This window comes from Castanea sativa, chromosome 5, assembly GCF_040712315.1.
Source record: "Castanea sativa cultivar Marrone di Chiusa Pesio chromosome 5, ASM4071231v1".
NCBI classification, from domain to species: domain Eukaryota; kingdom Viridiplantae; phylum Streptophyta; class Magnoliopsida; order Fagales; family Fagaceae; genus Castanea; species Castanea sativa.
Window position 1 is genome coordinate 61655717 of NC_134017.1, and position 12922 is coordinate 61668638.

The window sequence follows — 12922 nt, forward strand, 5'->3', positions numbered from 1 at the left end:
TGTTTTCATTTTCAATAAATCTTGAGCTATAACATTTTTTTAACAATTTTTGAATAAGAGATTTGGGGTTCAATCTCCGACTACACCAAAAATCGATTAGTGTCTTGGTTTGATGATAAAGAACACAATCATCAGAAGCGGATAACATAGATTAAAGCTATATATATATATATTATAAAGGTTGGGATTGATATTTACTAAAAATAATGTTAGTGGTGATCCAATGAATGTTATATTGTAATAATCATAATCTTCTACATCAACAAGTCGCAAAAAAAAAAAATTCGGAAAATTTATTGTCTCTCTAGCATTTATTTCATTTTGTTAGAAACTGCATATGGGGAACGACATAAACTTATGCAAGGTTAGGAAAGATGTGGCAATGAATTCATATTCAAGGAATATATGATTAGTTTTCTGTTTTTGAATTTGTTGGGCTTTGGTAGCTATGAGCTTAGTTTCTTCTTGGCTTTTATTATTGGCTTGATGGGGGTAGTCTGGGGAGGCCGCCAAAATTGGTAGCTTAATATAGATAGGTAGGTTTTAGGATAAATATATTGCATTGTTTCAACATTCAGGTATGGGTTGGTTTGGAATTTGAAGAGACTTTAAGTAGAGGTGAGGATGGGGACTGAAAACTCTTACTCCCTTACCCGATTTTTGTTCCTATCTTATTTATCTTATTGCATTTATTTACCTATAGATTTCGGCCTAAAAAGAATGTTAACCTATAGACTTGGTTATTAAAACTGTACAAAATCGATGGTTGAATCATACAAAATTGTGGATTGTTACGAAAGAAATACTATATTTGCAAAAAATAAATAATTAAATAATGGCATAAATGCACTTTTAATACCTACATTTTGATTTTTTTTCATTTTGGTCCCTACATTTTCATTTTACCACTTTTAGTCCCTAAACCAATTAACGCGTGATATTTAAGTTTTTTCCGTCACCCAACTAACAAAAAATGCTAACGTAGCTGACGGCACAGTAAAATAATAATTAAAAATTCTATTTTGGCATTAAAAAATTGCCACGTCAACATCTAAATTAAAAAAAATTAATTTATTAATTTTAACTAAATGAAAAATTAAAAAACAAAACTTGGGAAGAACATGAAGAAAACAAGAACTCCAACCCAGATCAAAGAACTCAAGAACACAAACCTAAACATAGAATTTTCTTTCCTGACCCGTGACTGCCCTCAAATCACAACCATAAATCCACCGAAATCTACAACAAAACCATCAACTATCCACCACAAATCCAAAACAATAAATCCATCCACTATCCACACAAACCCATCGGAGCAAACTACCCTACCCAAATCTGATTAAAAAAAAAAAAAACTTAGCTAGTCTAGGCACCATTCCTCTTCGATCTGAGAACGAAACTCATCACCAAACTTCAATCTGTGAATGAATCCCACCACCAAACTCCGATCTGTGCCACCATCGAAACCCACCACCAAACTCCAATCTTAGCCACTGAAACCCACCACCAAACTTCAATCCAGCCACTGAAACCTACCACCAAACTTCAATCCAGCCACCAACCATTATCGATCCAGCCATTGAACAATCATGCAATCCATCACCGACCAACCCAAACTCTGATCTATGTCATCACCAAAACTCCACCACAGACGCCGATCATCACAAGTCCACACCCTCCACCACGCCGATCCACAAACTCAGACTTCTACCGCGCCGATCACCACAAACCCACGCCCTCCACCTCACCACGGCAAGTCGACAACACCGCATAGAAACCCACAAAAAAAAAATCAAAGGAAAATCCACAAAACCCACAAGCACCGAGCAAGCAGAGAGTTGAGACAAGAGAGTTTCAAAGAGGTGTGATCTGGGATTGTGGTGTTTTGATCTATATCGGGTGGGTTTGATTTTTTGTTTTTAATTTTTTTCATTTAGTTAAAATTAATAAATTAATTTTTTTTAAAATTTAGATTCTGACATGGAATTAATGCCAAAATAGATTTTTTAATTATTATTTTACTGTATCGTCAGTCACGTCAGCATTTTTTGTTAGTTGAGTGACGGTAAGGACTTAAATGTCACGCGTTAATTGGTTTAGGGACTTCAAGTTCATTTACGCCTTAAATAATTAAATCGTGAATGATGTAGGATAGAATTTTCAAATTAATTTATGTAATTTGTTATATTTGGTATTTTATGTAATTTTTGTTATTTTAGGTTTAGGGCAATTATTTCCTTGTTTTTAGGTACTTTTAATGTTTTTAGGTCAAATTTGGTCTCTGTTATGGTTAGGTATTAATTATGAGTTATTTTAAAATATATTTTCTTGTACGTCAAGTTTCACGGAGTCCTCAAATAGGTTCCTAAGTCTGTAAAAGTTTTTTTATTCTAGACCCTTTCTCCTTCTGGATTAAAGGACCCTCGTGGATTTGAGGAACCCTCGTGCATTCGAGTTATTTTCAGAAGCAAACGTATTTTGTTTCTTATTTTCTATAAATATATGTGTATTACTTTTTGACGCTTTCTCTTCCCTCATCAGTGAAAAACTGGCAAATTATTTTCAAATAAAAATACCGAATTGCTCAATTTTATTCAAGCAATCCGTTATATAAACATTAAGTTATTTTGATCAACTAATCATACTTTCTTTCGATTTTACACTTTTATTTATGGCTATTAAGTATTTGTTTTAAATCTTGAAATACTGTAACTCATTCAAAAACCAAATTAAGTGTCACTAATTATAACTCAATTGGTTGGCACCTCTTGGTTTTTCTAAAAGATCCAAAGTTCAAATTTCCCCTACCCCAATTATCAATGTGTGTGTGTGTGTATATATATATATATATTTATAAATGCCTATATAGATATCTGAACAAAAAAACAAAAACAAAAATTGTGAGAGTTTGTAAAAGCTTAAAGTTTTTAGAGTGTAAATCACCCATATATCAAAACACTTGAGATAGAATTTTTAAGATTGTGAATTTGAATAGGCTTCAAAGTTTTTAGCATATTGGGTTGAAAAACTTTAGGATATATCTATACTATTGTTAACAGGATTTTCTGTTTGAGTTTCAACTTTTTGCGTACCAAAATACTCTCACACAAATTCATAAACTCCCTAAAATACCTTTATTTTTTTGTTAAATAATTCAAATTAAAAAACACAAGCATGTTGAAAGAGTAATTTACTGTTTCTAAGTTTTAGGTTTTTTCCTTTATTTTCTCTATTCGGCCTAAAACTTAGGATACTATTTTTATCTTATTTTCAAACATTATTTCACGTTACTTTATCTCTTTCTTTAAAAAACAAAAAACACATAGTTATTTGTATATCACTTTTAAATATTAAAACACTAAACCAAAAAAACAAATAAATAAAAAAGAGAATTATTGCATGGGTAAAGTGCGTGCCATGAATCTATTCTAATATAGTAGTCTACATTTGTTTAGAAGGGGTCCTTCAAACATTTGATTTAAAAAAAAAAGAAAAAAAAAGAAAAAAAGAAGAAGAAGATAATAGGATAGAATTTCACACTTTTTGGAAGCAAACTCAACAGAAGAAATTATTGAATCAAAATTCAGATGCCAATTTGAGTCTTTTTCAGCAAAAATATATGTGCATGGACTTGCAGGAAGGGAAAAAAAAAAAGAATTACTAATTTAGTCCTTCAACTATAAGACAAAGTTCAATTTGATCCTCAAATATTAATGTTCTCAATATCATCCCTCAACTTAATAGATTGAGTCAATTTCATCTTTGGTTACATTTCAATTAAAATTTTAACGTGTTGACATTGACAAAGGCATTGACAAGTGTGGTTACAAAATCGCATGCGATGTGTGCTTCATTTGTCTAAGTAAAAGTTAGACATTATTATTATTTTTTTTTTGAGAAAGTAAAAATTAGACCGTTTGATTAAATGTTTTAATTGAGAGTCCAAAGAATAATATTAATTTGATCTAATAAATTTTTGTGAGACAAAATCGTTACAATTAATATTTGATGGATCATGCCCTTTATATCATGGTCTTTATCATCAACCACCTTCCTCTATGCTTGGTGACAATAATCAATATTAGATCGTGTTTAGATAGTCACCTAATTATGAAAGTTTTAGACTTTCATTTCATGTTTGCTCATATATTAATTTGCTCAACTACACCATAAGCTTGCACCTAAAGATGTTTTGATCCTTCTTATTTTCGCTGTCTTGGTATGCTGCCATATGAAAATGGGAGGATCAAATTAATAATTTAACAATTTAAATCTAATTAACTCTCCGGTATTCATTTTCTTATACTCTCCAAATCGTTCTAAACATTTTTCTAAAAAACAAAATAGTCTTAACATTGTACTTAACATTACTTTTCATAAAAATGAGAAGAAATAAGTGAAAAAGAATAAAACCAATTATTTTACTGTTTTTTTCTTTTCATATTTAACTCTCTCTCTCTCTCTCTCTCTCTCTCTCTCTCTCTCTCTCTCTCTCTCTCTCTCTCTCTCTCCTTGACTTTCTTTTGTTCATATCAATTAATTGGCAAATAGATTTTAATCAGGGAAAAATCTAAGATTTTGGACTAAACGTGTTGGGAGGACCACAATTCGATCTATTATAACTACTTTCAAAGCAAGCCCATGGGGAGTGATGTCGAATGCCATAAAAAATTTGAGTGCGTCTTCCTCATCACCAATTGGTTTTGAGGTGGAATAACATAACTCACAGTCCGACAAAAATAAATATTGTGGAGGATATTGATGAGGTTAAGGAATTTTGTAACTAAATTAGTTCAACCATATTCTCTTCATATGTATTAGATTTAAATAATGTGCATATATATTTGTTTGATAATTTATATATAAATCGCATAAGCATACATTTGTTTATGTGTTTAAAAGTGTTCACTAACTATTTGAATAAATAACAACGGAATAAGGAACATTTAATTGAGGGGGACTCATTAAAGAAGGACAATGTCAACTTAGTCATTATTCAATTTAGTTCAAATGTAAAAAAAAATAAAATTAAGAAAAGAAATTCAAACATTAGACATATTTCTAATATTTACACAATATAAATAAATAAATAAAAACCATGCAAAGCACGAGCCAACCACTAGTTTAAATTATTGATGAAATGGTTATATTCAGTTCACTCATTTAAAAATGTATGGATAGGATTGTATGAAGTCCATGATAAAATTAGCTTAAGAAATCTAAAGGCTCTTAACTATAAAATCCCATATGTTTTCTTGGACATTTAAACTAAGCTATTTACTTTTGTAATTTAAAAATATAATAAATTAATTCAAGAATTTACTTTTTTTGTTAATATGTAAAAAAAAATTATATATTTTTCCATAAGATGCTTAATTAATTTTAACAAATTATGTTTACTTTTCATATTCAATTTAAAAAAGTTTTACCACCACGCACCATTGGCACGATAGTTACTCTACAAGTATAAATGCTTGCAGGGTGTTGGGGCTTGGGGGCAAAGTTAAGGTTTAAGTCTCCAGGTGGGAGTTTTACATATATATACACTTAAATTATGTTATACTAAAATTTTTATCTTTTATAAAAATAAAAAAATTTAAGGATTACAATATAGAAAATTAAGAACCATTTGTTTAGAATACAATATTTAATAAAAACTTCATAAACATAAATATAAATATATGCATATACATATACATATACATTGCATTTCTTATATGCTAAATTAAAATTACACTCTAAGTTTGTTTAAAATTCAATTAAGTTCTATAACTTTAATTTGGTTCCATTGGGTTCTTTTAATTTTTAACTTTTTTCCAATGACGTTAGATGATCACCATTAAGCGCCTAAAATGATGTATTTTTTTTTTAATAAAAAAAAATCATTTTTTTTAAAAATTTTCTTACACTACAAAAATTCATAAAATCAATAATAATAAAATTTGAGAAAAAATATATAATTTAAGAAAAATTTAAATTATTAAATTCATAATAAAATTAAAAATATATTTTTCTAAAAAATGAAAAATGTGAATAAAATTTTTTTTAATCCCAATTCATTTTTAGTTTATACCAACAATAGTATTACTGGTACATTGTAGCGGGATATAAAGGGTAACTGAAGCATAGAACCGTGACTTAATGACATTAGTAGAAAGAAAAATAAATTTATAAAGAATATAGAGTCATGTTGTAATCAGTAAAGAATACGACAATAACTAATAAGGATCTAACAAATCAATTCTATATTCGTTTTTCTATTAATTTTGTCCCCATTCTTGATCGATAAAAGCAAATTGTATACTATTCAATCAAATAGAGATGATACAAATTCATTTATAAAATTAGCTCTCCTAAATAAAAAATATATATAAATGTAAGGATTTACCCCTTTGCCTTTTTTGTTACCTTGCATCTTTGTTACATGGTTCTCAATAACAACACAAAAATTTACCCAGTTTATAAATTTAGCCTAGAAGAAAGTAACTTCAACTATGGGTTTGAACTCGAACATATTATTTTTATTTTAGGTAACATTGAATTAATTAGAGTGGATAATCAAACAACTTTTTAAAAAAGAAGAATTGTTTTATAAAAGGAGCTACTGCTATTAGGAATATCCATTGCCTTGAATATGGCACTTGTTATACTGTTAAAACATGTGAATTTTATTATAGGACAAAATATGTAAAATAAGATAACATTGCATATGATAAAAGTAAATAAAATATGACATTTAAAAATCCTAAAGGGTTACGAATGTAAAAAATTAAGAACCATTCGTTTTTTATACTATATTTAAATAAAAACTTTATCAACATAAATATAAACACAAACATACACATAAAAATATACATTAAAATTTGTTATAGGCTAAACTACAAATCACACCATTTTAATTTTATGAATTCAATTCTATGACTGAAATTTCAGTCAATTTAGTCCTTTAACTTTTAATTCTATTTAATTCAATCATCCTATTAATTCTATTCAGTTATTGTCTTTAAATGCCCAAAATAAATTAGTTTTGTTTTTTAATTATACTCATTAAAAAATTTGTAAACATATTAGAAATTATATGTGCATGGACTTGCAGGAAGGAAAAAAAATTGAATTACTAATTTAGTCCTTCAACTATTAGAAAAAGTACGATTTGATCCTTAAATATTAATTATCTCATTATCATCCCTCAACTTTATAGATCAAGTCAATTTCATCTTTGTTTACCTTTCCATTAAAATGTTAACATATTGGTACATTGACAAAGATATTGACAAGTGTGATTATAAAGTCATATGTGATGTGTGCTTCATTCGTCTAAGTAAAAGTTAGACAATTTGATTAACAGTTTTAATTGAGAGGAGACCAAAGATTGAAATTAATTTGATCTGATAAATTTTTGTGAGACAAAATTGTTACAATTAATATTCGATGGATCATGCCCTTTCCATCATGGTCTTTATCATCAACCACCTTCCTCTATGCTTGGTGACATTAATCAATATTAGTGAATGTTTAGATCGTCATGTAATTATGAAAGTATTAAACTTTCATTTTATGCTTGCTCATATACTTGCCCAACTACGTCATAAGCTTGCACCTAACAATGTTTTGATCCTTCTTCTTGTTCTCGTTATCTTGGTATGCTGCCTTATAAAAATGGGAGGATCAAATTAATAATTTAACAATTTATATCTAATTAACTAATGTGGCGTTTGGTACGGGGGAATCCACATTACTCTTGGCATCTAGATTCCTAGGAATGTGATTCCTAGGAATCGCATTCCTAAGAATGTAGCTATTCCTATGTTTGGTTTCATTGGGAATATATTAAGATTCCTAGGAATGTGAGATGATAACGTTTGGTTTATTCTCAGGAATCTTAAATGAATTATTTATTTTTCCTATTCTATCCTTAGATTTGAATGTGAACTACCAAGTTCTTAAAAAAAAAAAAAATCTTCCTCTAAATAAATAATGAAAAACCAAATATAAACTATTAATTATGAAAAATTCATTAAAACTATAGTCTAAAATTTCAAAATGACAAGTACAATACAAAAATAACTATTTAAATTCTCAAATGCTTTTATTCTTAATAATAATTTTAAAAGAGTTGAATCCATAATAATTTGTTTTATATTTTATGTTAATTGCTTAAATGATAATGAAAAATGGTTAAAATTGTCAATTTATAAAAAATACAATTTCTTTTAAGCTTGGGAATCTGGATTCCCACCTGTTTTAAAGGGAATCCACATTCCTACTGAGAGGGGAATCCAAATTCCCCTGGCATCTGATTCCTTAGCGTGATTTGCAACCAAACATAGGAATCTTTAAACATTCCTGGGAATCCTAAAATATTACCCCGTACCAAACGCCACATAATTGCGTACTTCCTGAGAACTTTCTTTGTCCTAGATCGCTAAGATCTTCTCCCACTTTCTCCCTTATAAGCCTGAGCCGAAGAGAGTAGTGTACCATCAGTTATTAATAACTGATGGTACACTACTCTTTTAGCTTCAAGCTTATAAGGCAGAAAGTGGGAGGAGATGTCTTCGATGTGGGACAAGTTTCCTAGGGAGTACGCAAACAGTTTCCTTGGGAGTACAAAGCCTACATAAAAAGAAGTTTCCTTTTAATGTGTTGATGGTACACTATTCTCTTCGGCTCAGGCTTATAAGGGAGAAAGTGGGAGAAGATCTTGGCGACGTGGGCCAAAGAAAGTTCCCAGGGAGTACGCAATCAGTTTCCCTGGAGTACAAAAACTGTCCACACAATAATGGATGCAAATTATTAACTTTTTCCCAAAAAAATAGAAGAGTCTACATTCATATGTTTAAGTAAAGACAAAACTAAAGGACAATCCGGTAAACATACAACCCTAACTTTCACTAAAACATTGTCTAAAACTTAGGGAAAAAAATATAAAATAAAAAACATAGATTTTTTTTACTACTACCACTAAAAAAAAAAAAAAGCCTCAAATTATAATAAATGCTTTAAATTAACCCTTACCCAAAAAAATAGAAAAGTCTCACGCACGTGTTTAGATGTTAGTATTACATTATCAATATTTTTTTGATAACTACTGTATTACATTATCAATTGGATTTGGATAAACACACAAAAGCTTCTAATTGAAAAATGAATCTTATTCTCTCCGGAAAAATAAAATCCTATATATTTTTTCAAATCCTATTCACTGTTGAAGGGTTTGGTAGTGGCTTGTGAGTTTATAATTGTACGTGGGATTTGAATTTTTTTTTTTTATTGTTTTGGATTTCTTTAATCTTTTTTTATAAGGTTTTTTTTTATAATTTTTTTTTTATCTATTTCTATTTGTTAATGAATTTAATTTAGAAATTTAATTACTTGCTTACCGACTCTACCCGGCCGCTATTTCTTATTATTATGGGAATGAAGATAATATTTACTATTTAGTGCATTGAATGAATTGATAACTAATTTTCTTATCCTCTAAATAATAATTCTCTTAATATATAAAAATAAAAATAAAATTATATTGAATAACAAATTATATAGTTGAATTTAATTCGCCAACACTTTAAATTTATAAAATTTAAATATTCAATAAAGTAAAGATGGAATATTTTGAAGCAAACCCTGAATTTTTGATTCATCATTTGCCCATCTAGTTAGTAAAAAAAACTTAAAACCCTCCCAAAAAATATCTCATAGTATTAGAATTTTTTTTAACCATGTTACGTATAGTATTAATTTATTACATTAAAATATTAATAATTATTATTAGTTTTTTTTATAAAATAATTTTATTATTAGTTTTTTTTTTTTTGAGAATTAGGTTGCATATATCTTTAGGTTAAGACTAGTCTCATCACACGCGCAAAGCGCGTGCGATAAGGCTATTTTTTTTTAAGCGGTTCTATTTTGTAGAAAAAAAATTTTGTTTTTTAATTTAATTATATATATATAATTTTTATTTTGAAAATCAAATGTATAAGTGGATAAATTAATTTGAAAATTAACTGAAAAGTTGTCTTATTTTTTAGATAATGTTTTAGTAGGAGGTAGAGTTGCATTTTTACCAAATTATCATTTAGTTTTGTTTCTACTTAAACATAGGGTTATAGGAGCAATTTTGAACTAAAAAAAAATAAGGAATCCAAATAGGGAAAACTCCTTAAATAATAAATAGCCTCATCACACGCGCTTCGTGCATACAATAAATTTTTTTTTAAGTGGTCTTATTTTGTAAAAAAAAAAAAACTGTATTTTTTTATTATTATATATATATATTTTATTTTGAAAATCTAATTTTTAAGTGAATAAATCAATTTAAAAACTAATAGGAGAATGATCCTATTTTTTAGGTAATATTTTAGTGGGAGTTAGAGTTGCATTTTTACCGAATTGTCTTTTAGTTTTGTCTTTACTTAAATATATGAGTGTAGGAGCATTTTTGAACTAAAAAAATGAGGAATTCAAACAGAGGAAACCCTTTAAATAATAGTATAGATAAATTTTATTTTGAAATTTTAATTTTTAAGTGAATAAATCAATTTAAAAACTAATAGGAGAATGGTCCTATTTTTTAGGCAATATTTTAGTGGGAGTAAAAGTTTCATTTTTACCGAATTGTCCTTTAGTTTTGTCTGTTTTGTCTTTACTTAAATATAGGGATGTAGGAGCATTTTTAAACTAAAAAAATGAGGAATCCAAACAGGGAAAGCCCCTTAAATAATAGTATAGATATAGATAATTCTCTGGTATTCATTTTTGTATACTCTCCAAAACAGTCTTATTGTCTTAACATGTGCTTAACATTAATTTTCATATAAATGAGGAGAAATAAGTAAAAATAAATAAACCAATTAAAATTCTTTTACCTCATTCTCTTTAAAAGCATAGATGTAGAATACCTTGTTATTATAAGTTTTTTTTTGTCATGGTTTAATTTTCTTATTTTTGTTAGTTTTTCTTAATGTCCTTATTTTTGGTAGTTGTCATTCTCTCTCTCTCTCTCTCTATCTCTCTCTCTCTCTCTCTCTCTCTCTCACACACACACACACACACACACACACACATATATATATATATCTACTATAGATTCAATAGTATTTCAAATTTATTGTATCCACTTCATGATAATTGCTCTTTATCATCGGACTAAAACGTTAATTGATTTTTGGAGTATGCGAATTCTCCTCTACTCTTCTCTCTTTATTGTAAACTTCACTTCATTTTTTTTCCTATTTTTGCAAAAAAAAAAAAAAAAAAAAAAATTACAAGGGAGAAAAAGTATGAGCTGAACGATGAAATTAGAATGCATGTTTTGTTTTGGGAAGATATACTAGTTATAAATTAGAGGCAACGTATATTCCATACATGTCTATTACACATATCTAACACATAGGCTGCACCACTTTTGCACAAAAATCATGAGGTCACAATTTTAGTTCAAAAAATTGTGTATGTGTACAAGGTGTGTAATAATTATGTATATAAGAGACATTTCTAATTAATTATACTTCTCTACCGTGTAATTATATAGCCTTTTAAAAAAAATTGGTCCCGATCTAACTATTGTGTAGCACCTGGTCAGGCTAGTCTACGAACGATAACTACCACCAGCCGTCTAGCATAGGGTGAACAATCGTTTTGTTCAGGTCTTTTGAAAGCAATGGCAAGTTGGCAACCTTCATTTACTCATGTGAGGTGCTACCGTCGTGGGAGACAGGTCAGTTACTCATGTGAAGTGTTACCGTACGGTTTTTACCAATTGTTTTTACACCATTAAAGAAATTCATAAAATTCTCCAAGATTGTTACTTAAGGAATTCTAACTTAGTTGTATAGATACAAATTTGCTAGTAACCCTTTAACAAGCCCTTATGTGGAGATATATATATTTTTGGATCATGATAAATATTGTTTTATATATATCAAATTCATTCATGGCTCTAAGTGCTATTAAGTTTTCTCATTTTTTTTTTCATTGTTCACCCCATAATTCCCAACAATATAGTTGAAATTTGAGCAATATCATTTACATAAGGTCCATCACTAACACTACTTTTAATAATCCCAATCACTATATGCTACCCTCACAATTATGAAACAAATTATGAAAAGTTTTACGTTCCTATTACCTATTCTTATTTTAAAGGAAAATACAATGTGAAATATTTGATAATTTTTTATTTTTTATCAAATATTTGATAAAAGTTTTATGTTCCTATTACCTATTACCTAAAAAAATTCTTATTTTTTGTCCCTCGGCCATAGTTGGCATAGTGTTATTTGATAAAAGATTTTTAAGTAAATTGCACCTTAAAGTTTGGTGTAATTTTTATTTTCCCTATAATGTTAAAAATTTGAATTTGAACCTCTAATGTTATTAGATTGATCGGATTTCAGTTCTTTCATTTGTAAGCCATGATTAGGTGTATGTTAAGCGCCACATCATATAAAAAATGATGTGGCACTTAAAGTTGAAACTATATATGAAAGTTTTAAAGTTTTTTTTTTGTTTTTTTTATAGAAAGAAAATTTTAAAGTTTAAACTATATAATAAGGAGTAGTAATTCTAGTTCACATAATAAGCCACAACTATTCTATGTGGCTCAAAGCTTGTTTTATTTTTATGTGGATCCACCACTCACGATTTGCTACATGGATAATTGTAGTAAAACTAGTTGTGAGTTTTATGTGATTCTCTAATTTTTGAATAAGGAGTCACTTATATTTTTTTTAATTATAATTTACAATAGAGAGAAATGATTTGAACCTGTTAGAAAAACTAGAAAAAACCAATTGAACTACATTGCTGCCAGCAGAGTCACTTAGTTAGAAGTGTGGGTTTCCATAACTTTCCTAAAAGCAAAAGCAAAAGCAAAAAAAGTTTAGGAGAAAGGTTGTTCCTCCAATAACAACATTAC